This window comes from Pristiophorus japonicus, chromosome 13 (assembly GCF_044704955.1).
Source record: "Pristiophorus japonicus isolate sPriJap1 chromosome 13, sPriJap1.hap1, whole genome shotgun sequence".
Taxonomy (NCBI): Eukaryota; Metazoa; Chordata; class Chondrichthyes; family Pristiophoridae; genus Pristiophorus; species Pristiophorus japonicus.
Window position 1 is genome coordinate 169,230,197 of NC_091989.1, and position 25,970 is coordinate 169,256,166.

Genomic DNA, 25,970 nt, shown 5'->3' on the forward strand with positions numbered 1-25,970 from the left:
GGCTCTCGATCTCCCGCTGGGCCTTTTATAGGTCGCTCCCCTCTCACCAACTGCCGCTGGCTCTCGATCTCCCGCTGGGCCTTTTATAGGTCGCTCCCCTCTCACCAACTGTCGCTGGCTCTCGATCTCCCGCTGGGCCTTTTATAGGTCGCTCCCGCGTCTCACCAACTGCCGCTGGCTCTCGATCTCCCGCTGGGCCTTTTATAGGTCGCTCCCCTCTCACCAACTGCCGCTGGCTCTCGATCTCCCGCTGGGCCTTTTATAGGCTGCTCCCCTCTCACCAACTGCCGCTGGCTCTCGATCTCCCGCTGGGCCTTTTTGTTTGTAATGCACTTATGAATGACTCCACAAGGCAATATGTTGTACTCAAACTGTAGTGACCTTGGTCCTTTATTCGTAACTCCAGAGTGAGGCAGCCGCATGATGGCTTCTCTTTTATACAGCCCCTGCCACCAGGGCAGGAAACCCCGGTCTCCACCAGTTGCACCCTCTAGTGGTGCCAGCATAGTATATACACAGTGTAAACCTAATTGATAGTACATCAGGTCAACAAGTCTGCATCTTATGCAACTATACAGTGACTACACAGAGAGTATAGCTATAGTCTGCATATTAACAAATCAGATGTACAAATTTACATCAATAATATGTGTGTTTAGTACGGTAGTTCTTCATGTGGGATTCACTGTTCAGCTGCAAAATAACATCCGCTTTGTTTTCACATTGCTGTACCGAGCTTCACAAAAGAACTGTGCCGGACTTGCATGAAAATTAATCATATTCTAGATTTGTAAATGGTGCGCTCCAGCAAGAAAGTTCTGTCGGCCTAAACAGAAGTGCAAGTTCATTGGATAAAATTTGGTAGACTCCACTTGGCATGGAATCTCACTTGATTGGAGCATCAATCGGAGAATCATTTGAGGAAGCCTGCATACCTGCCATTATCTCTGAAAATGTTCCCTCCTTTTTATTTCCTGTTCAACAAATTAATTCTAATCCCTTTCCCTGAATATCAATCAAGGCAAGGATTCCAAACTTAATGCTCCTAGGCAGCAACCTTCTTTCGTTTCGGCACTTTACTGCCTTCTGGACTCAACATCAACAATTTCAGACCAGAACCTCTGCCCATATTTTTTTCTCGTTTTTTTACACCTCCCTTTTTTTCTCGTTCCCATGGCAGCTGGTGGTGATCGCGCCTTTCACGTCCCATCTAGTCTCATCGTTTGTTTCTTAACTTGTTCTATTAGCATCTCGTTTTTGCCCATTATCCCTTTTGTCTCTTAATTTCTTCTACCTTCTACCCTGTCACAGAGCTTTCCTTTTGTTCTTTTCTCCCCTCCCCCTTTCACTGCCCCTGCACTTCCTTAAGAATCTGTTATATCTCAAACTTTTCCAGTTCTGACGAAGGGTCACAGACCCGAAACGTTAACTCTGTTTCTCTCCACAGATGCTGCCTGACCCACTGAGATTTCCAGCATTCTAACCTTGTTGTCACTGCATTACAGATATGACGTTCGAAATCCGGAAACCTCGGGACCGAGGCCGTTCCGGATTCTGGGTATTTCCGATTTCGGAACGTCTTTGCCTGCGCTGAGGTAGGTAAGGGAGGGGAGGGGGGAGAGTCGGGCAAGGGAGGGGAGAGGGGTCAGGCAGCCAAAGGGAAAGGAGAGGGGTCAGGTGGGCCGAGGGAAAGGGAGGGGGCTCGGGTGGGCCGAGGGAAAGGGAGGGGGCTCGGGTGGGCCGAGGGAAAGGGAGGGGGCTCGGGTAGGCCGAGGGAAAGGGAGGGGGCTCGGGTGGTCTGAGGCCTTGGCGAGGTTGGACGGCTGAGGTGGGCGGCCGAGCTCGGGCGGCTGAGGTGGGGGAGTCCGTGGGGAACATTTTCCGACTTCCGGACGATCCCGCCATGGATCGGTCTGGTGTCCGGATTCCGGAACATTCCAAATTTCCAAACTCTGGATTTCGGACGCTCAACCTGTATTGTTTGTTAACACTAAAGGGTGTCTTATTGGTAACCCTTCCTTGCCCATTACTGTTATGTTGTTCGTTCTTAATGGTTTTTTTTTGTTTTCTTACCTGTTCAAAGCCTTTCATTCCCAGTTTAGTGCCGAGTTGCCCAGCAGCAGACGTCTCCTATGTCTCCTCCCCGACAGCGCTGGACCTGACGGCCAATCGTTCCTCCACTCCCAGCAGCCTCAGCTCAGCAAGCTGATCATGATGAATGGCACTTTCTATCTCTGGAGCCAGTTTGGTGCTTCTGAACAATTCAACACATCTGGGGAACATTAAAAGCCAGTTTATATGTCAAATCCCACAACAATTTACAGTGCGTTGAGCTAAGTAGTAGCTACTTTCTGGTCGTTCTTTGTTTGATTCTTTTTCTTTAAATAACTATTTGAAACTAATAATCATTGGGTGCGAAATTGCCACTTTTTATAGCCCCATTAGCGCCTCTGGGCGGGGGGGGTGGCGCTAAAGGGCACAATGGCGTTTTCGGCTGGGGGAGGGGACTCTGGGACAATTGCCCCAGAGGTTTGAAGGGTACTCCGCCCCTCAGGGTCTCTCGCCGATCCCTTTGCGCCCCGCGGGAGAAATTGTCCCCTTGGGCATCTGCCAGCGGGGCGCCCCTTAGAGTGGAGTCCTTTAGCGCCCTGGGCCGCCATTTGTATTTGTTGGCCAACTCTTGTGCTGGCTTGACAATGGTGGCTCTCGTGTCAACTGGGTCGCTATCGTGCAGCCTGGCGCTCCATTTTGGGTGCCGGGCTGCTGGCCCGGTCAATCGCCTCCCTGGTGGCCCAGTGACGGCCACCAAATGGGGCCTGCAGAATGCGCAGCAGCCCAACCCTCTAATTAAAGAGGAGGGGTGATGTAGCGCATTTGTGGTAGGTGGAGCATCACTATAGCGCTGGCCTGCTCTGCCACCGCTGGACTCAGCATTGTGCTGCTGCCCCTGGAGTGCCCCTCAAAGGAAGCAGAGCACCGGAGACAGAACTTCGCTTCCTTTGGCGGGGCGGGAGGGGGAGGCCTATTACATGTCAGGGGTGGGACCTCTGGGTCCAAGGTTACCACCCCCAATTGCGATGAAGGGCAATTTTGGGGCTATTTGCTTTGTTTGAAGTCTGTCTTTCCTCTTCTTTTGTTCAGTATTGCTTTTACTCTCATGCCTCTCCAATATTAAATCATTGATATATTAGAGTTCTAAAACTTGTGTGTTACGGTAATTAAAACAATTATTTCCTTTCCACTGACAAACATGGTTTCTCTCAAAAACAGGAAAACATTGTTTGATTTGTAGCTGAAATGTATTTTTGAAAACACGTAATACCTCAGTTTTGGTGGGGTGGGGGGCAGTGGGCGGTAGACGGGGGTGGCAGGGGGGGTAAGGGTGTTTAAGTAGTTTGGAATAAAGTGTTAACACAGCTTATGAGGTGTTCTGTAAACTATACCTCACATCACCAAACAGAATGAATTTTTCATCCTGTATTCCAGACTACATTAATGTCAGTCTTAGGTCTAAGATAAGCATAGCAATCACAAACCTGACCTCAGTGTTCTCGAGAAAGAAAGAAATCATGCAATCCTACTGGCCTGTGTCAAGGGGTAGGAGATCCGAGCATGGGCATGTTATTGTCAGTATATCATTCTAAAACATATTCATTTATTTCATAAGAATGATGCATTTTTTAAATATTTTCTGAAGGAGTGATTTTGGCCCGTTGTGTGGAATCCCACTTTCTTGATCATACCATTTGTCTGTTCTGAACCATGTCGCTCAATTTTATCTTTTCTTTATCCCCGTTCTCCTCCTCATCTAAAGAGGTCCTGTGGTGGGCTGTGTAGTGGATAAGGCCATTCACATCACTGACCAGAGCTTCTTTATCTATTGCAGCTATTCCCTATTGACTGCCCTTCCATCTTCCACCCTCCATAAACTTGAGCTCATCCAAAATCCTGTTGTCCATATCCTAACCAATGTTCCCTCTAAGCTGTGCATGTGTGCGGCTGTGCAGCAATCTGCAAGGAACCTCGTAGGCCGCTCACATGCTTTTCCTTTTGAAATACCGCGCATGTGCAGAAATTTAAAGGGACTGCACGCTGAAATAAGCAGGCCGCCCACAACAAGGGGTTATGGGGAGCGGGCAGGGAAGTGGACCTGAGTCCATGATCAGATCAACCGTGATCTTATTGAATGACGGAGCAGGCTCGAGGGGCCACATGGCCTACTCCTGCTCCTATTTCTTATGTTCTTATGTTCTTATTGTCAAAGACAAATTAGAGGGAAAATTGATCCAAATCCACACCAATTCCCGTTCACCCATCACTCCCGTGCTCGCTAACTTACATTGGATCCTGGTCCACTAATACGTTGATATTAAAATTCTCATCCTAGTGTTCAAATCACTATATGGCCTTGCCCCCTCCCTATCTCTGGAACCACATCCAGCCCTACAATACTCTAAGAATTCTGCATTCCTCCAATTCTGGCTTCTTGTGCATCTCCCACTCGCTTTTCCCCACCATTGACAGAGAATATTGGAGTGAAGTTGTTTTAAGTCCATTTATCTGACTGATCAATGGACTTGAGCCAAACAAACAAATTGTCGGAAACAAAATTTTAAGAGATCTCAACTATCAAATCAGGTAATCTGATATTAATATAAGGTGTGGCAAGGGATAGGATTATCAAATTCATAGTTTTGTACTGTTAACTTACAACCAATGGTTCCCCAGGAGTTGATGCTCAAACTCGTGATATTTATGGAGACCATTGTTATTTTTTGGGGGGCAGGATTTAAGCAAGATCCCAGAGGGAAAGGGACAGAAACTGTCATGTGCGTCTTTATGAAAGGAACTTTTTTAGTTTCCCCATCACTTACCTTGTTGTTTTATTTAAAGGCAGCTATTTAAGGGAATGTGTGTAGGTGGCGGCAGGAAATAAGATCTGGTACAAATTGATATGCAAAAAAATTTCAAAGATAAATTCTCTATGATGCAAATAGCAGCTTATTATAAAATAAACACCATGGACTGTTAGGGTAAAACATTATTGATTTACCTTTTGCAAAGTTCCTGAAGGTTTACTTTTTTTAATTGTGCTGTCGAAATACAAAAATACCAGGAAATATAATAAATGTAAAACCTCCTAAGCAGTTAGAAAGACAAATATTCCTCCCCCGTCTTCTAATACTGCTTTGCCTTTTCCACTCCCTTGGACTCTAACCCTTCTGTACCTTCCCCCTTTACCTCACCTTTTGTGCAGGCCGATATGCATCAAACAACACCATAAAAAATAGATTGAGTGGTCATTTATAAGGTTTGTGGAACCTAGCTCTGTGTGAATTGGCTGCTGTGTTTGCCTGGGAAACAATAATGACTGCAGCATGCTTCAATTGTAACATCAGCTGTGAGTGCTTTGAGTTGTGAATGGTGCTATAGAAATGCAATAGAGGAAAACGCAAATAAAAACTGCAGATGCCGGAAATGTGAAACAGAAACAGAAGCTGAGGGAAACACTCAGCTGGTCAGCCAGCTCTGTCAAGCAAACAGATATTAATGGGAGTGAAATTCAACTTCGGTGGGAGCGCACTAAGAGCATTAGCGGAATGGCTGTCCCACTATAAGTCCCGCTCAATTTTCCTTTTCATTGATTTCAATAGAAAGAACAATTAGGCGGAGCGTATAACAGGCGGCAGATCTGCTACCACTTGTGCTGTACCGCGTCTGATATTAATTTTCACCCGCAAGGTTTCTCGTGCAGACACTTCCAGTTCTGACAAAGTGTCCTGTAGGGTGTTTTCAGCCTCTTCTGTTTTGTTGCCATATCTCCTTTTTGTAAAATTGTAGTAAAATAATGACAATACCAGGCCACATTGTTCATGTCTGCCACAGCTTCCTGGAGACTGCTGTTCCATTTCATCTGGTGTTTCCGAGCTGCTATAGTTTCAGACGCCTGTGAGTACAGAAAACTGAAAGACAGACAAACAAGGTATCAATTCACATGACCTGTCATGGTTTTCATTACTTTAACTCCATTATACAGCAGGAAGTTCCTCAGGAGTCATCCCAATTGGCCGCCTTAACCTCGGCAGAAGATTGATGGAAACCACAGATAGATGCATAAATAGGGTCACGCACCCAGGAAATTTCCAGGGGCAATATTGAGCAGTGGCCTGTAAGGAGAGAGCCCCCAGCTCCGTGGTTACCATTCTGGCCTCTGAGTCAGTAGGTGTAGGCTTTGAGCTCTGTGCCAGCCAGCCCTGTGATTGGATATTGGAGCTCCAGGCTCAAAAATTTGGGTTGACATGTAACGGAGTACTCATGTCCAGAGAGGGTGGGTGGTTATGGGATCCCTAAAACCCAGCCGCTGTATAGGGCCAAACACCCAATCGGCTGGTATAACCTGGTAATGGAAGCTACCAGTGTGAGAGCTGGTAGAGTAATACATCCTATATTCAGGATATGCCCCCACCACTTCCCCCACCCCCCATCAAAAAAGTGTAAGTGCTGACATAAAGGTGTTAAAGAGTGCTGAAGGTGTTGATCTATCAGCTATTTCTTTATGTTTTATATTCTAATATTGTTCTGAATTACTAGGGCAATGGATTTACACCAGCTGATCATATATCCTCTGGTCCAATGGTACAGAGTCCAAAATCGGTAAGGCATTATTTTGTGCATAGTTCAAGGTACAGCACATAACATTTAGAATACTAGAGGCCCGAAAATGGTGGATTGAGCGCCATTATTTTTATTTTTAGAAACTTGGGCCCATAATTGCGACCTGCATTTAAGCCCAAGTGGTTGAAAGGTTGATGTTCTGAGACACTGTGACCCAATCTAAAGTCTTCAAAGCTCTGTTGAGGTGTATACTTACCGTCCTCTGCCGCCGAGTTTTCTCGGTAGTCTCCCTGGTTTCTGTGCAGTCTCCCCACCGAGCGAGTTTGGTGGAGGCCTCCCGCCGGCAGGGAGAGAAGACCGCTGGGTACCGTGCGCTGATATCCGCTGCCATGCGCCAGCGTGTAGCACCCACAAGAGTCCTCCCGCCCGCCGAGCTGCCAGTTTGGTCTGGGCGGTCCTCCGCTGCAGCAGGGGAAAGACCACTGCATGGAAGCAGGTCTAACCTCAACGATAAGTAAGAAGACCTCCAAAAAAAGGTTAGTCCATTTCTTTTCTTTATTTTTTTTGCAGGGATTCAGGTGGATGGGGTTCCCCCGAAAGATTTCTAGTATTTTAAAAAACATTTTGAACATTTTTTATTTCATCAGTTCCCCCCTCCCTGGGCCTTTGCCGAAGATTGCATTTGCCGCTGAGAATGGGAGCTGCTGCCCGCTGCCACCCAGATTCAGCACGTAAGTCCCATTTTTGTCGCCGGGCAGTTTTCCCCAGATTTTTCCATGATACTTCCGCCCAAAGTACCGTCAGGATCTCAGCGGTCCTTTGGACGGTAATTGGGCAGAGCTTAGCTTCCACCAATTTCATGCCCTGTATGGGCCCAAGTTTCCCAAAATAAAAATAATGGCGCTCAATCACCTGGACGCCCAGGTTTTTTAGGCCCCTAGGTGCTGAAAATAAAAATCCTAAGTTTTCTTAATCCGATGCATCTTCTGGCGCTGCACTACCTGATTTCATCTGGCATGGCGGGGCTTCGAGTGTGTGCCTGAAATGCACAGCGCATGCTCTTCAAAAAAAATGGCCACCTAAATGTGCATGCGCAGGGAAAAAAACTTTGTGCTCTTTTAGGGGACCTCCCTTGGCTGATACTCCAGCAGCAGTCACTCCAGCTTTGGGTTTCTTTTATTTTGATTTCTTTTATTTTCCAGCAGCAGTCAACACAGGCTTTGGATTTATTTTATTTGGATTTCGGAGCATTAGTGGTAAGTTTTGTTTTATCTGATTTATTTTTAAGATGCATAAAGTTGATATAAAATCGCAGGGGAGTTCCTTCAGCCAGGGATAGGTGCGGGCCAGCACGGATTTCTGTAGCTGAAGGTAAAGGTTTTCCCAACAGTGCTTCTAGGTCTGTGCGCCGGTTTAAAACATTTATTTTGAGAGGAAACTTGGCCTTATGCCCAGAAATGGCGTGGGAGCCTTCTTTACAGGTACACCAGCACCAGAATGTATGGCGCCAAACATTCTGCCGTTGGTAGTAGATGCCGGCGCCCCAACACTGGGGAATCTTCAAACTGAGCTTCAGCGGCAGAAATTTCACTGGGTGCCGAATAAACGGTGGCCAGTGCAGGGGAAAATTTGGGCCTATGTCTAATGATCACAAATAAAATACTGTGTAAATAACCTCTGTGAAGATGTATGGGTAGTTATTTGAATATAGAGCAATTGCAATTGTGAAAGGAAGGCTTGAAATTTGCCCTAAATGACCAGTAACTGGGTTGCAAGTTTCCAATCTGGAGCAAGATTTGATCTGTAGAGTAGAGGGCAAGTTCAGCGAGGCTGGATGCCCAGCACTGGGTCAGAGAATTTGCTCTGTAGGGCCATAGCTCTATCTACTACCCATGCTCCTGTCTAGCAAGGTTGCGTGAAGTCTTGCTCTATTTGTCCTTAGAGCACCAGTCGCCTTCTGATTGGCAAAAGGTCATGTTTGCATTCGGCCAGTGACTGCTGACTGACTATTATAACGTAAGGGATTAACAACCCAGCCTGATTTTGTTCCTTGCGCAACATCCACATTCAGTGGTTAGCACTCTCATCTTTGAGTCAGAAGGTTGTGGGTTCAAGTCCCACTCCAGGGACTTGAGCACAAAAATCAAGGCTTACACTCTTGTGCAGTGATGAGGGAGTGCTGCACTGTCGGAGGTGCAGTCTTTCGCCCTCTCAAGATCCCATGGCACTATTTCGAAGAAGAGCGAGGGAGTTATCCCTAAGTGTCCCGGCCAATATTTATCCTGTAATCAACAAAAAGAAATCAGACTATCTGGTCATTATCACATTACTGTTTGTGGGAGCTTGCTTGTGCACAAATTGGTGCTGCATTTCCTACATTACAACAGCGACTACACTCCAAATGTACTTCATTGGCTGTAAAGCGCTTTGAGTCGTCCGGTGGTCATGAAAGGAGCTATGTAAATCAAAGTCTTTCTTTCTTTACTGCAGGACGTGCTGGGTAGTGATCAGGATTCGGGCCCTGGCTAATTTTGCCACAAAGGAAATTGAGGACAATTGTGGTGTCTCAAAAACTTCCTGGGTGATATAAACACAGACCGAAGATTGAACCTAGCATCTTCTTAGTCTGTATGTCTCAGCTACTCACTGAGCCATTGGATGAAAGCGGGTACCCTGTGGTGAACGGTTATATTTAAGTGATTTCTGGGTAATATGAATCCCTCTTACGAGATTTTCATCATAAGATCAAGCAGCGGGTTTTTGTTTTTTGACCCTCCTCATTCCCGAAGCGTTTCTACATTTCCGTTAGCTGTGCCAGTTGAGCTCCTTTGCCACCCACCGTTGCAGCACGCTGGCACGCCTCATCAGAGAAGGCCAACACCAACTTGGAGCTCACTGCCACCACAGGATTATGGAACTTTCTAGCAGGTATGAAGTTTGGGGTCTGTTGCCGTTGTCACTTCTAACGAAGGAAAATATTAAACATTCACAAGTGGTTTATTATGTTTGCAATAAAAGTATACACAGCTTTTATTTGACAGAACAAACTCACCTGTAATAAAGTTGAATTAAGCCCCAAACTCGGATAGTTAAGTTCTAATGATAGTTGGCCACACAGCCATAGGTTTTGCCTACCCAGTCCAATCCACTGTACAGCACCGGGCAAGCACTCTTGTCAGGTATTACTGTCAGATTAAAATACATTTCATCTATAACAGGTACAAATTGTAATACTTTTGTATGAATGTTAAAGTTTCAAAGGTTGACAAATGCATTGCGCTTCCAAATTAAAAGCATATAATAATAAATAATGTGACTAATTTCACCTTATAATCAGACATCCAGGCCCTGAATTTTAACTCCCAGGCCTCATTTAAATCCCGCTGGCAAACCTCCCACCCCGGTGCTATGCAGAGGAAAATTGTACGAACTCAAAAAGCAGGTAAGTAGCCGGATTGGATGCTGAGCCAATCTTGCGAGGGGCCAGCGATTGGTGGTGAGGGGGGCAGGAATTGTGGCTAGAGAGGTCTATGCTTTCTTTAATCACCCTCGCTCCTAACACCATAATAAAAGTTAAAAAATAAATAAACTTATATTTTTGGGCCTATTCTGGCTCTGATCCAACTCCCGTGCTAGATTGGGCCTGGCAGAAAAATCACTTCTCTTTCTTCCTCAGGCCGCCTGCTAAAAATGGCAGTCAGGTGCCGGTGACATCATGGGGATTCAACATATATATGTTAAAAAGGACCCTGCCGGCATGTGAAAATCGGAACCTGTCAACTCCCAGCAGGTAAGTAAATTGGGCGATTGTAACTGCCGACCCTCCTGGCTTCCATTGGGAGGGTAAAAAGAAAATTGGGAGGGTAGGGTTAGATCACCCCTCTGATTAGTTTTTGGGGGCTAATTTTCATCCCATCTCTACTGACATAATTGATTCTTGGCAGCTTGCAGTTCCACAGCCCTTCATTACCTCGCTCAACTGATCATTCTTTATGCGTGAATTTAGTAGTTGAGTATTAGGAATATAGGAATGTTGTCTGGTAATGGTGCTTTTCACTCAGAGCAAGATCTTGCTGTCACCTGATATACATGCACAAGCACTTTCCACAGGACAATCTATTCCAAAAAAACTTAATGGTTTATGGTGTGTTTACCAGCGATATTACACTGGAAAAGCTTAAGTTTTCATCCGTCTAATTGATTTCACTGATTGCCAGCGCTGGGGAGTTCCGCAGCATAGCGTGTGGTGAAGCAGGGAATGACAGACCACAAGTTCAGGATGTCCATTAAGTCTTTTTGGAATAGGTGTAATTGGGTTTTAACTGTATATTGACTACTGAACAATTGTTCTGGCTTTGAAAAACTAATGTTATATTTGTGGAATGTCAAATTTCTCTATTATGATAGAAAATGACTACATTTTTAAAATAAAGAAGTATGTTAAAAATGTTTTTAAAGCTTTTTAATTATATTTTAGCTTCTACTTTAACCCCATTTATATGTTCCAATTTTTTTTTCATGTTCTGTAAAAAATGTTAAAAGTGAATTGAATCAGTGCTTTTTATTTCCTGGTTTGCTGTGTGAGAATTTTTCAACTGTGATAGGCTGCTTAGACAGCTTGATGCCATCACTATTGCTTTCGCTGGGGATCCCTTTTTGACAGTGCTACAATCAATTTAACATTGAGAAAGCTCCATTTTTGCCACAGAGATCGCAAGATCTTTGTGGGCAGCTTTCTTTGAGGTCAGCAGCGATCACTGTCACATCGACCTATATGACACACACCTGATAGAATTATCAGGGCATGATTGATCTCCTGGGCTAGTTTTGATTGCCTAACGCCCAGTATATCGGCCAGCATCACTTTCACCACCTCGCACACATCTCGCCCACAATATCGCTCGCCTAAAACGCCACTCTGAAAAAGTGGAACTGTTCTGAACTAATCACAGCAGTGTGGACGCCATTTTTCAAATCGCAGGTCGCTTCATTGAAAAGGCTGCTTCAACTGCGAGGGAGTTTAGATTGACTCTGGAGTTCTTCTCAGGTGAAGTGACCATCTGAACAAACATTTTTCAGACCGTGGACGATTGGGTTTTACTGTAGGTGTCTTTTAGTGTTGAAATTTCTAACTTGTGAACAATCGGCATTATATTTTATTGGAATGGGGCCAGCCATTTCTCAGCCTGCATCGATTACTATGCAGATGCTGCAGAGTGCAAATGGCACAACGTCTAATGCACAGCATTATGTGCCCAATCTAACACGTGCCAGACTGAGGAGGAGGCCCAGATCATACACACCTCACACTTACAGGGAGAAGCAGTCTTACATCGATGTATCTGAGAACACCTGCCTTCGGAGACTGCGCTTCCACAAAGTGGTGATCACTGAAATATGCCAGTTCATTAGGGCAGATTGGCAGGCTGCCAGCACCTTCAGAACATCACTATCCATCGAGGTCAAGGTCACCGCGGCACTGTCGTTCTACACATCCGGTTCCTTTCGGGCCTCCGAGGTATACATTTCTCCTCTGTCTCATCATGTCACAAATCGCTGCACTAGACAGGTCACGGAGGCCCTGTACGTGTGTAGGATGGACTTTATCAGCTTTCCCATGACCACAGAGGCTCAGACTGACAGGGCTGGAGCATTCTACCGCATTGCCATGTTCTCCAGGGTGCAGGGAGCAATACAGTGTACTCACATCACAATGCGGCACCTTCTCAGGACCCAGAGGTTTTTCGTAACAGAAAAAGATCTCACTCCCTGAAGGTCCAACTAGTTGTTGACCACAACCAGATAATAATGGCAGTGAATGCCAAATGCCCGGGCAGCTTCAATGAGGCTCACATCCTGCGTGAGAGCGCTGTCTCTGACATGTTTACCAGTCAGCCACAAGGTCAATACTGGATGCTTGGTGACAAATTATATGGCCTAGCCACCTGGCTGATGACCCCCTTGCGTGACACCCACACTGAGGCCCAGAAGCGATACCACGAGAGCCACAGAGCCACATGCAATGTGGTCCAGAAAACAATTTGTGTGCTTAAGCAGTGCTTTAGATGCCTGGAGCACTCAGGAGTGGAGCTACAATACAACTTTGAGCAAGTAGCTCAATTCGTGGTCGTGTGCTCCATGCTGCACAACCTGGCTATCAGGAAGGGACAAGAATTGCCAGAATGGAGTGATGCTCCACCTCAGGAGAGAGAGGAAGAGGAGGACGAGGGCTGGACGCTGACCTCGGGCCAGACAATCAGGCTGACTATGGAACCATGCCCACGCCTCCCCCTCCAGACTGCAGGAAAGGGCCCGTGGTGGCTACATAGCTGCAAGGCTCTTACGTCAGGAGCTCATAAATGAGCGATTTGCCTGAAAGAACGTTGCTGTTATTGACAAAGCTGACACACACTGCTGTGTGTGGGCAGCCCAGACATTGATGGTAGGCATCACCTTGGTGCCAGTTAAAGTTTAAGTTGATTCAAGTTGAGTTTAATTAGACCCTTTCTTGTTAAGGAATCACCAGTGTGTAGCGGTCTAGCTATCTGAGACAATGCACAACAAGGTTATGTTGAATAAAAAACATTTAATATGACCATTGGTCTGCAATCATAAGTATCATGGGTAAAAACACCCCACCCCCACCCCACTTTTTCGACCATTGACACATTGACATCAATCAAATAGTCAACATGTCCAGCAACACAGAATACAAAGGCAAACTGGAAGGGTGGCCCCCTCCCCCCATACATTACAACAAATTGCATACACCAAATTGGAGATATAACAAAGCCATCACCTACAGACATGTACCTCACTTTCCTTCCCCCCCTCCCCTTCTTCTCCTCCACCTCTACCCCTTCCCCTCCTCGCTCCAAGCCGCTTGGCCAAGAAGCTCCTTAGGCGGTGCCTCAGTGGAGGGGATGAAGGCAGAGCCGGTGGTTGCACGGGTACGGGAGCGGGGGTACCGAGGTGGGAACATTCTAGGCTCCAGAAACAGGATCTTGCTCCTGCCTCTCATCTGTCATTGGCACTGGGGGTGCGGAACCTAGGGGTGGCATGCCGCGCTCCGGGACCACTGGGAGGCCTGTGCCAGCAGTGTTCCTGGCTATCGCCTCCAGGGCCTCCGCTATTCACGGAACTCACTCCGTCATGGTGCCGGAGATGCTGGCCAGGATCTGATCACCTATGTCTACAGTTCTCCTGAACAACTTTATCATCTCTCCGTTCTCATCTGGTGCTCATGGACCAGACCTGCCACGTCCACGAAACCTCTGCGGGGTCGGCGCCATCCTGGGGACAAATGGGGTGCTCTGTGGTGAGGTGCTTGGGCCCAGTACCTTCAGAGTGGAGGAAGAAATGGCCGGAGGAGCACTAGATGGCCTTGGGGTGGAATGCCTTCTGGAGCCTGGCGATGCAGATTCCTCAAAGTCTGCGCTCTCATCCGTAGAGAACAGACTCAGCTGATTGATGGGCAAGAATCAAATCTCCTCAGCAGCTGATGTAGGATCGCCTGCTGAGTCCAGCCCTGCACCACCACTTTCTGGCTTCTGCGGTCTTGCCTTGGGATGCGCTGCTGGTTGACTGTAAAACACAAAATGATGTTATTAGAGGAGAAGGAGGTGTGTAGGGGGTGGTGTGTGGGGTCAGTTTGCCTTCCCTGACCCAGAGCGGTTGCGAGTCACTCCCACTCCCTGGTTCTCGAGCCTGGATTTATTAATCAGGATGTGATAAAGTACAGCAGAAAACTGTTTTGTACAAAGAAGGTATGGATTTTATTCAAGAAAGCAAATAACACAAATACACTCCAGCAAAACTGTAAAATCTGACAAAAGGTTCTAAACAATGGGGAATACTTTGTTACAGGTAATAAACACAACAGAAATACCTCCCAACTCCCACTTACTCTCTGGCTAAGTTAGACTCTAGGGCAACAGGGATAATACTCACCAATCCTTCCTTTGACAGTTCAGGCTGTTTAATGGTTTCGGGGTTCTTTGGTTATAGCCGGTTTGCCTTGCCGTACCCCGGATGTGGCAGAAGACCTCTGCTGCGTATTGAAGCCAGTTGCGGCGAGTTCTTTTCTCCGATGTTGCGATGTTTCTTCCTGCATTTTCTTGCCATGTGCTCTCGATCTTGTTGTTCCGAAGTGCTTGGTCAGAAAAGTTCTTTCTGTGATGGTCAGAATAGAGATAGCTCTCTTGGTACGATAGGTCCTTAATTATACTTTGAGAAACGTCCTTATCTGCGCCCCAAATCAACCTTGGTTCTTTGTTTAACTTTTGAAGCCCAACTAACTGAAACTTGATTAAGTGGTTTTAATCTGGGGTTGATAGACTTTTCTGAGCTGATGAGCTCTTGTCAATGCAGGCCGGAAAAGTGATTAGCATTATGTATGTGTTGGTTGAGTTTTTGTGCTTGAGTTGAAACTGTACTTCCTTGGATCCATTGTTGAAATGTAAATGTCTTCTAGGGGCAGATTTTCGAGGGGAAACAGTTCCCAGACAATTTGATTAATTCAAATGTCCCCAGACAGCTTGATTAGCTCCAATGTCCAAACTGGTCTTTTAGAGATTGACACCACCCCTTTTCTTGCAGACCCAACATTCACCTTTTAAAAATCTCAAACTTGTTTAAAAACTCCTAGATTTCTTCCATAAGCATTTTAGGATCCCAAACTTTCTGTTTGATAGTCCTAAATCGAATTTCCTTTTCAATGAGTCCAAAAACTGGGGGGTTTCCACGAATTTTGGAATCTCGCAGTCCCTCCCAAATTCGATTAAATTCCCTTTCCAATGAGTCCAAATACTGGGGGGGTTTCCCACAAATTTTGCAATCCTACAGGTGCTAGGGTCACAAGGTGAGTCTAGCGCTACACACAGCATGTGCATGATAAAAGCACTACCGCTATCAAAATCATCACAGACATCACATTTCATGACCATCAACACATTGTGCATTGCAATGATTCTCATGAGGTCAGCATTATTTATAGGATAATTTTAGAAACCATCTATCATATATTATTATTCAGATATGTGTGGGTGTGGCATCAATTTAGATCAAGCAATGGTATATACTTTACTCACGTGGCATCACTTCAGGGTCTGTAACTGCTTGTGTGGCCGTCCGGGGGTGCCTCCCCACGAATGTCAGTGATGTCGCTGGTGACTGGTGGCCCCCTACCCGTTCGCCTCTGCACGGATCTCATCGTCGATAGCTTCTGATAATTATCATTCTTTACCTAAAGACGTGCACCGTGACCGTGGGCTTTGAGCACAACATCCCCGGTAAAAGTGAAAGACCTCACATCTGATGATAGTCACTCATGACTCTTACAAATCAAATTATAAAAATACATAAGTACATGTAAATAAATGTAGTACTTACTCTTCCGGATCCAACAAGGTCATCCCATCGTTTGCGGCATTGATTGCCTTCACGCACCTCGTTGGTTGCCAACGAGACCACCTCTGCTATCTCGGCCCATATATTCTGGTAGGTGGGCTTCCCACGCCCTCCCTGTGTCAAATCACCCAAGTGACTCAACCTCCTGCAGGAGGGCGGCATTTGCCTTGTCCGAGAACCTCCTCGCTCTTTTGCATCCTCCAATGTGCTCCTCTCCCACCTCACTGTTCTTGCCAGCGTCAGTCTCCACAGCGTGCTGTGTCACCTCCTCCTCTCCCTCCATTATAGGCACCAAATTCAGGAAAATATCTGGCTTGTAACAGCTCATTTTTTTGCACAATTTGCTATAAAGCTCGAAACTCTCCCTCCTTCCTCCCAAAGCAACCACACCACACTCACACAGGCCTTCACTCCCTCTCAGCTCCCTCTCTCTCTGTCTCCTCTTATGCGCATGTCATGATGACCCTTGACCTCCTGAATCGTGGGAATTGAGCGTTGCCACGCCGTTGCTAAGGATGGTGACACTTTGCGGCAGGTCAGAGAGATTTAATGCTAACGTCCATTTCATATCGCTCACGGTAACATCAATTTTTAAAATGTTGATCTGAAAACCCATTTTTACCGCCACGCCGGAAATAATGCCCAATTTTGGGCGATCTGCACAAAAGTGTAAAATCTAGCCCATAGGGTGGGGTGGGGTAGAGAGTTTATATATTGTGATGCACAAGGTATCACAATTGTGAGGGTTAGACTGGAAGGACCAGAGGGTTTTTTCCCGATCCATCATTGTTCTTATGTTCGATTCCTAAACAAATTGATGCAGATCTACTAAAAAAAGAATTACAAGTGTAATTTTACTTTAAAAGGAAGTAATTAAAACATTTCCATACATTAACATTGTGTAAATTAAATGCTAATGGATGTGGAAAGAACTAGAACTCTGCAACACCTTAATTTGCGGACATACGCAGTTGGTATGCTCATTATCATGAGGTCTAATTTGCAACGTTTCTACTAAATTAATTCTGAATCATCTTTAAGGTCTATTTATTATTAAAATTCACAAAGATGTGGTAGATAAGGCCCACTGGCAATTTGCACTACCTTCTGCGACTAATTTGACCATTTGACAATCTAGCTTACGACTTTAGACGGCCAGATTATATCTTTTTAGCTTTGGTCTAACTTTTACAGGAGCTGAAGACAAATCCTGGGAACACCTGATTACTGCTCCCTAACATATACCTTCTGCTTCAGAATGTGAGAAGATGAAAACATTGATAGAAATTGACAGCATCTGATTAACAATGTGTTACATAAGAACAAAAGAAATAGGAGCAGGAGTAGGCCATTTGGCCTCTTGAGCCTGCTTTGTCATTTAATAAGATCATGGCTGATTTGATCTTGGGCTCAGCTCCACTTCCCTGCCCGCTAACCTTTTCACTCTCTTATCGCTCCAAAATCTGTCTATCTCCGCCTTAAATATATTCAATGACCCAGCCTCCACAGCTCTCTGAGGCAGAGAATTCCACAGATTTACAACCCTCTGAGAGAAGAAATTCCTCCTCATCTCAGTTCTAAATGGGCGACCCCATATTCTGAAACAATGCCCCCTAGTTCTAGATTTCGCCACGAGGTGAAACATCCTCACTGCATCTACCTTGTTGAGCCCCCTCAGTATCTTATATGTTTCAATAAGATAGCCTCTCATTCTTCTAAATTCCAATGAGTATATGCCCAACCTACTCAACCTATCTTCATAAGTCAACCCCTTCATCTCAGCAATCTACCTAGTGAACCTTCTCTGAACTGCCTCCAATGCAAGAATATCCCTCCTTCAGTAAGGAAACTAAAACTATACACAGTACACAGCGTGGCCTCATCATTACCCTGTACAGTTGGAGCAGGACTTCCCTGTTTTTATACTCTATTCCCTTTGCAATAAAGGCCAACATTCCATTTGCCTTCCTGATTACTTGCTGTATCTGCATACTATTTGTGATTCAGTCACAAGGACCCCCAGGTTCCGATGTACTGTAGCATTTTGTAATTTCTCTCTATTTAAATAATAATTTGCTTTTTTACTTTTCCTGCCAAAGTGGATAACATCACATTTTCCCACATTTTCCTCCATCTGACAAATGTTTGCCACTCACTTAACCTGTCTATATCCCTTTGCAGATTTTTTGTGTCCTCACAACTTGCTTTCCCACCCATCTTTGTATCATCAGCAAACGTGGCTACATTACACTCGGTCCCTTTATCCAAGTCATTAATAATGATTGTAAATAGTTGAGGCCCCAGCACTGATCCCTGTGGTACCCCACTAGTTACTGTTTGCCAACCGGAAAATGACCTATTTATCCCAACTCTCTGTTTTCTGTTAGTTAGCCAATCTGTCATCCATGTGCAGTAACCTTTTATGTGGCACCTTATCGAATGCCTTCTGGAAATCCAAACACACCACATCCATTGGTTCCCCTTATCCACCCTGCTCATTACATCCTCAAAGAACTCCAGAACATTTGTCAAACATGATTTCCCTTTCATAAAACCATGCTGACTCTGCTTGATTGTTTTATGCTTTTCCAAATGTCCTGCTACTGCTTCCTTAATAATGGTCTCCAGCATTTTCCCAACGACAGATGTTAGGCTAGCTGGTCTATAGTTTCCTGCTTTCTGTCTGCCTCTTTTTTAATATAGGGACCATGGGCCCAAATTTCCCCAGGAGTTGCACAATTTTTTTTGGAGCAACTTGATTTTTCTGGAGTATCTTTTTAGTTGCAATTTTGGCCATCTAATTTGCGCCCGTGTAAGTGAGTTAGTTAGAATTTTTTTGTAGTTTAGTTTTTTTTTCAAAAGGAGGCGTTACCAGACACTTATGCCTATTTTGGCCATTTAACCAAGTTTAGCCAGCTAAAAGTTACTCCAAACGAACTTAGGTCAGAGTAAGTGGGCACGCTTGTACGTTCAGAACAACCTTGCGGTGACTTAAGAAATCAGCGCAGGCAGCCAGAGATGGGTGGGGGGGAGGCGGGGGGTGGGGGAGGAACCTTTCAAAGCACTAAACACCTTCACAACAAAGTTAAAGAAGCATAAATAAATTTAAAGCATCAAGCACTAAACAAGGCAGTACATTTGCACCAAGCACGAAAAGTAATTAAACAATTAATTAACAAATAAAAAATAGAAGGAACCCTGCACCTAAAGCACCAAGACCAAAGTAATAAGCAATCAATCAATCAGTAAATAACAGATTAAAAAATAGAAGTCCTTCCTTAGGGAACGCAGCGGGCCGCCGATGAGGGAGTCCATTCGGCCAGGGCTAGGGACGGCGTGCTTCAGGCCCCTCCCACACAACCATCCCTAATACACTCCAGGAAATCCTCCTCCACCGCATTGCTACCAGTTTGGTTAGCCCAGTCAATATGTAGATTGAAGTCGCCCATGATAACTGCTGTACCTTTATTGCACGCATCCCTAATTTCTTGTTTGATGCTGTCCCCATCCTCATTACTACTGTTTGGTGGTCTGTACACAACTCCCATTAGCGTTTTCTGCCCTTTGGTATTCCGTAGCTCCACTCATACAGATTCCACATCATCCAAGCTAATGTCCTTCCTTACTATTGCATTAATTTCCTCTTTAACCAGCAACGCCACCCCACCTCCTTTTCCTTTCTGTCTATCCTTCCTAAATGTTGAATACCCCTGGCTGTTGAGCTCCCAGCCTCGGTCATCCTGGAGCCATGTCTCCGTGATGCCAATTACATCATATCCGTTAACTGCTCTGTGCGCAGTTAATTCGTCCACCTTATTCCGAATACTCCTCGTGGCACAGAGCCTTCAGGCTTGTCTTTTTAACACCCTTTGCCCCTTTAGGATTTTGCTGTAATGTGGCCCTTTTTGCTTTTTGCCTTGGATTTCTCTGCCCTCCACTTTTACTTTTCTTCTTTCTATATTTTGCTTCTGCCCCCATTCTACTTCCCTCTGTCTCCCTGCATAGGTTCCCATCCACTACCCCTCCCCAACAGCACTAGCAAACACTCCCCCTAGGACATTGGTTCCAGTCCTGCCCAGGTGCAGACTGTCCGGTTTGTACTGGTCCCACCTCTCCCAGAACCGGTTCCAATGTCCCAGGAATTTGAAGCCAATGTAGGGTTGAATAAGCATGTCAGAGCAAAGGGAGACTGAAAGGCCCACAGTTTTGAAAGAATATTAGAATTAACAATTGGAATTAAGCTTTGTTGCAGTAAAGATAAAATTTTACATGGGCTTCACAAACTGGGCTCTTTTTTCGGAACGGCTTGAGCCTTGGAATTATGTTGTGTGAAGATTAGCATATGAATGCTGAATGCACACCAATGAAACTGTTTTGTTTAATATTTAAATATAGGTGTTGCGCTTTTTATTTTAAACAGACAAGCATCTTCATTAAAACAATTGGATTGCATATGAATATGTTAACCAAAGTCAACTTCACACACATTAATTTCAAAAACTCTATCATCCTGGAAGGAAATGCCGAGAGGAATGGTGGTTGTTGATCCACTGGCAATGCTGGACGAGATGAGTGGAACAGGAAGGGGGCTCGTGAGATTAGCATCCAGCGGGATTGCTGGGTGGGAAGGACAGCAGGAGAGGAGGATGTGATTGTTGGGGTTGCTACTCTTAAGGAGGCAGCAACAAATGACTCGGAAGGGCCTTTGAAGAATTCTGACAGAGCCTTATCCAAGGGGAATTCAAGCCTAGGGCGATGGCAGAAGAAGTCAAAGGCAGAGGAATAAGGATGGTTTAGGGTAGGGATTGGGAGTGCAAAGTACCTGAGAGGGGACAAATAAAAGGTTGTGTGAGTGGATGACAAAAAGGAGAGCAGAATGGTGCTAGCTGACGTACATTGGCTCCCGGTTAAGCATCGTCTTGATTTCAAAATTTGCATCTTTGCTTTCAAATCCCTCCATGGCCTCACCCATCCCTATCTCTGTAATCTCCTGCAGCCCCACAACCCCCAAGATAGCTGCGCACCTCTAATTCTGCCATCTTGAGCATCCCTAATTAAAATCACTCAACCATTGGTGGCCGTGCCTTCTGTTGCCTCGGCCCTAAGCTCTGCCTAAATTTCTCCGCCTCTCTATCTCTCTTTCCTCCTTTAAGACACTCCTTAAAACCTACCTCTTTGACCAAGCTTTTGGTCATCTGCCATAATTTATTTCTATCTAGCTCTGTGTCAAATTTTTAATCTTATAATACTCCTGTGAAGCCCCTTGGGACGATTTACTACGTTAAAGGCGCTATATAAATACAAGTTATTATTGTTGTTGCAGAGGGCCCAGGGGCAGCACAGGCCAGTCCACACTGCTATATGTGTGCCCACTCCGTCTGTGCAGCAGATCTGGTCTCCAGTCATCTTGGGTAATCCTTGCCACTGGACTAAGACCTAGCTCTGTCAAGCCCGTGTGGTGGCTGGTGTGCAACGGCCACCGCACATTAAAAAAATCCAAGCACAGGCATCTTCCACCCTCCAAGATATAGTTCTGGATCTGGAATATGAGGTCCTTCATTGAAATACCTGTGAACTCATTCCTTTTTGGCGTGGAAGCAAGTCATCCTCGCTTTGAGGGACTGCCTATGATGATGATTATTGTTGTTGAGACAGTTGTGGAGAGAGATTGAGTCTAGGAACTGTTCAAGGAGAGCATCAGTGGTTGACAGGATGTCCAGTGAAAACAGACAGCTGGAGATTAAAGTTTGATCCAGGGGTCCAGCAGAGGTATGTAGTAACCTCAGTATTAGCAGTGCACACCAGGACCAAGTGTATTAGCAGAGGAGTGAGCAGCCAGGGAGGGTAGTGAAGGTGAGTGAACTGGCCTGAGGAGCAGCTGTAGAGAGGTGGTACAGCGGTAGGAACATGAGGAGCCAGTTCAACAGTTAGTGAAGAATGACAGAGGGTTCTCAAGGATGAGTGGAGTCAGCGGCCATCAGAAGCGAGTGAAAAGCAGCAAAACACATAAATTCCAACATGCACAGCCTTAAGACATCAGCTAAACGGTATGAGATCCTGTGGTTAACAGAGATGCGAAATCTATTCATATTTCCCTTGTCTGTCAACTAAGTCTACAGTAATTGATTAAAGTAATTGAATTAATTTCTTCGACATGAGCGCAGTTATTTTTTAAATGATTACTGCTACATTATCATTTTGTTCCTGTTAATAATTATGGGTAAATTATATCATTAATGTCTCATAGTACCAGTACGAAGTTTACTTGCATGAGATTAGTTTTAGTGCTTAAGTGAGAATGATGATATTGGACAGGTGTAACACTGGAATATATCTACAACTCCGAGCAGGAATAATCATCTCAGAGAAATCCACAGAATAAGCACAGCTCGTTGAATATAGTTGTTAACCTGCTTACTTAAATTAGTTTAATTACTGTGTTTAAGTTGTGCACACAAGAGCTTAATATGAATGTGTTAAGCGGTGCACAAATAATACTAAAAGGGAATTAATCCCTGAACAGTCATTCCACAAGAGTAGAAATTAACCTCAACCTGAAGTTCAGAACCAGCACTCTAAATTACCTCGACAACCAGCCATCAAAAATATTATCATCTCTTACCTCTAAGTGCACAATAAGTGCAGCATAGCGATAGATGTCAGCCCAATTCCAGATACCTAAGAGGTATTTGGAAACAATTTTGATTTAAAGTATAAACATGTTGACACGGAAAACATTTTCTCAGAGCTTTATATGAGAAAATTAGAATATCTAGACACAGCTTCCAGACCAAATTTTGGCACAATAGAAATAATCCCAATGCAATATTTGTGCGATAACAGAACATATGTTCAGAGGAGGATTTTACGTTTCTGAAGAATACACTTGTTTGAAGTGATTTTCCGATAACATTGCAGAAGAATCTGACGTAATTCAGCAGATTGAAAACAATCGATGATATCTGTTAAACTCGAGCATTAATTCAGATAGGTTAACAATTTATTTTTGTTACCAGAAGAATTACTTCTCAATGCTCTCAGCAGAAGCTCATTCCTCTCATGTCCTTCAATTTCTAGTTCCCCCACAAACTGACCCCGCTGTTCATAGTGTGACAGTTGTTGACAGCACCTGAAAACACAGGAAGTTACATAGAATCTTAGAAATTATTGCACAGCAGTTTGGCTCATCTCATCTGTGTTGTTGGTGTTGGCTCTTCAACCCTTCGAATCCCGTTTCCTGGTTCCTTCCCCAAAATCCTTGTATCATAGAAAACTTGACAGATAATTACAAGCGCATGCGGTTACCAAGTGTGAAATCTGGTTCAGAAGTGGCGAGGTGGCTGTAGAAGTGTGAGTGAAGTGGAAATGAACAAGGGAAGAAAAAAAAACATACCTAGATGCTTCTCAGAGGCATAAGGGAAATGGATGGCAAGCCACAGGACAAATTGTGATGGGTGAATTTGGCCAAAGAGATGGATATGAAGGAGGAGAAGGAAGTGGAGAGGTTTAGGGAGGGAATTTCAAAGAGTAGAAGGTAGGCAGAGCTGCCACTGGTGGAACAATGCAATGGGAGGGATGCACAAGAAGTCCAAGTTAGTGAAACAAATTATGGAGAGTTGAGAATTTGTTAGACTGGAGGATATTTCAGAACTGGGGAGGGGCACAGCCATGGAGGGATTTACACGCAAGGATAAATATTCTAAAGTTGAGGTTTTGGGGGGACGGGCAGCCAATATAAGTCATTGAGGACAGATGTAATGGGAGAGCGTGACTTAATGTGGGATCATCGAGGAAGACCTGCTTCCACTCCTGAAGTGAGTTCTTACATAGCTGAACAATCCAATCCGAGAGCCACAGTCTCTGTCACAGGTGGAACAGATAGTCGTTGAGGGAAAGGGTGGGTGGGACTGGTTTGCTGCACGCTCTTTCTGCTGCTTGCGCTTGATTTCTGCATGCTCTCAGCGTTGAGACTCGAGGTGCTCAGCGTCGTCTCGGATGCACTTCCTCCACTTAGGGCGGCCTTGGGCCAGGGACTCCCGGATGTCAGTGGGGATGTCGCACTTTATCAGGGAAGTTTTGAGGGTGTCCTTGCAGCGTTTCCGCTGCCGACCTTTGGCTCATTTGCTGTGAAGGAGCTCCAAGTAGAGCACTTGCTTTGAGAATCTCGTGTCTGGCATGCAAACTATGTGGCCTGCCCAGCAGAGCTGATCGAGTGTGGTCAGTGCTTCAATGCTGAGGATGTTGGCCTGGACAAGGACACTGATGTTACATAAGAATTAGAAACAGGAGTAGGCTATCTAGCCCCTCGAGCCTGCTCCGCCATTCAACAAGATCATGGCTGATCTGGCCGTGGACTCAGCTCCACTTACCCAACCACTCCCCGAAACCCTTAATTCCCTGATTGGTTAAAAATCTATCTATCTGTGATTTGAATACATTCAATGAGCTAGCCTCAACTGCTTCCTTGGGCAGAGAATTCTACAGATTCACAACCCTCTGGGAGAAGAAATTCCTTCTCAACTCGGTTTTAAATTGGCTCCACCGTATTTTGAGGCTGTGCCCCCTAGTTCTAGTCTCCCCGACCAGTGGAAACAACCTCTCCGCCACTATCTTGTCAATCCCTTTCATGATTTTAAATGTTTCTATAAGATCACTCCTCATCCTTCTGAACTCCAACGAGTAAAGACCCAGTCTACTCAATCTATCATCATAAGGTAACCCCCTCATCTCCGGAATCAGCCTCGTGAATCGTCTCTGTACCCCCTCCAAAGCTAGTATATCCTTCCTTAAGTAAGGTGACCAAAACTGTACGTGGTACTCCAGGTGCGGCCTCACCAATACCTTATACAGTTGCAGCAGGACCTCCCTGCTTTTGTACTCCATCCCTCTCGCAATAAAGGCCAACATTCCATTCGCCTTCCTGATTACCTGCTGCACCTGCAAACTAACTTTTTGGGATTCATGCACAAGGACCCACAGGTCCCTCTGCACCACAGCATGTTTTAATTTCTCCCCATTCAAATAATATACCTTTTACCATTTTTTTTCTCAAGGTGGATGACCTCACATTTCCGACATTGTATTCCATCTGCCAAACCTTAGCCCATTCACTTAACCTATCTAAATCTCTTTGCAGCCTTTCTGTGTCCTCTACACAACCCGCTTTCCCACTAATCTTTGTGTCATCTGCAAATTTTGTTACACTACACTCCGTCCCCTCTTCCAGGTTATCTATGTATATTGTAAACAGTTGTGGTCCCAGCACCGATCCCTGTGGCACACCACTAACCACCAATTTCCAACCCGAAAAGGACCCATTTATCCTGACTCTCTGCTTTCTGTTAGCCAGCCAATTCTCTATCCATGCTAATACATTTCCTCTGACTCCACGTACCTTTATTTTCTGCAGTAATCTTTTGTGTGGCACCTTATCGAATGCCCTTTGGAAATCTAAATATACCACATGCATCGGTACACCTCTATCCACCATGCTCGTTATATCCTCAAAGAATTCCAGGAAATTAGTTGAACATGATTTCCCCTTCATGAATCCATGTTGCGTCTGCTTGATTGCACTATTCCTATCTAGATGTCCCGCTATTTCTTCCTTAATGATAGCTTCAAGCATTTTCCCCACTACAGATGTTAAACTAACCGGCCTATAGTTACCTGCCTTTTATCTGCCCCCTTTTTTAAATAGAGGCGTTACATTAGCTGTTTTCCAATCCACTGGTACCTCCCCAGAGTCCAGAGAATTTTGGCAGATTATAACGAATGCATCTGCTATAACTTCCGCCATCTCTTTTAATATCCTTGGATGCATTTCATCAGGACCAGGGGACTTGTCTACCTTGAGTCCCATTAGCCTGTCCAGCACTACCTGACGAGTGATAGTGATTATCCCACGATCCTCCCTTCCCACAATCCTGTGACCAACAATTTTTGGC

At 45.1% G+C, this 25,970-nt stretch overlaps 1 pseudogene; it reads right to left on the reverse strand.

Moving 5' to 3' along the window:
* The window catches only part of LOC139278220 (uncharacterized), a 179,140-nt pseudogene that overhangs the window by 78,272 nt on the left and 74,898 nt on the right, over window positions 1-25,970 (reverse strand).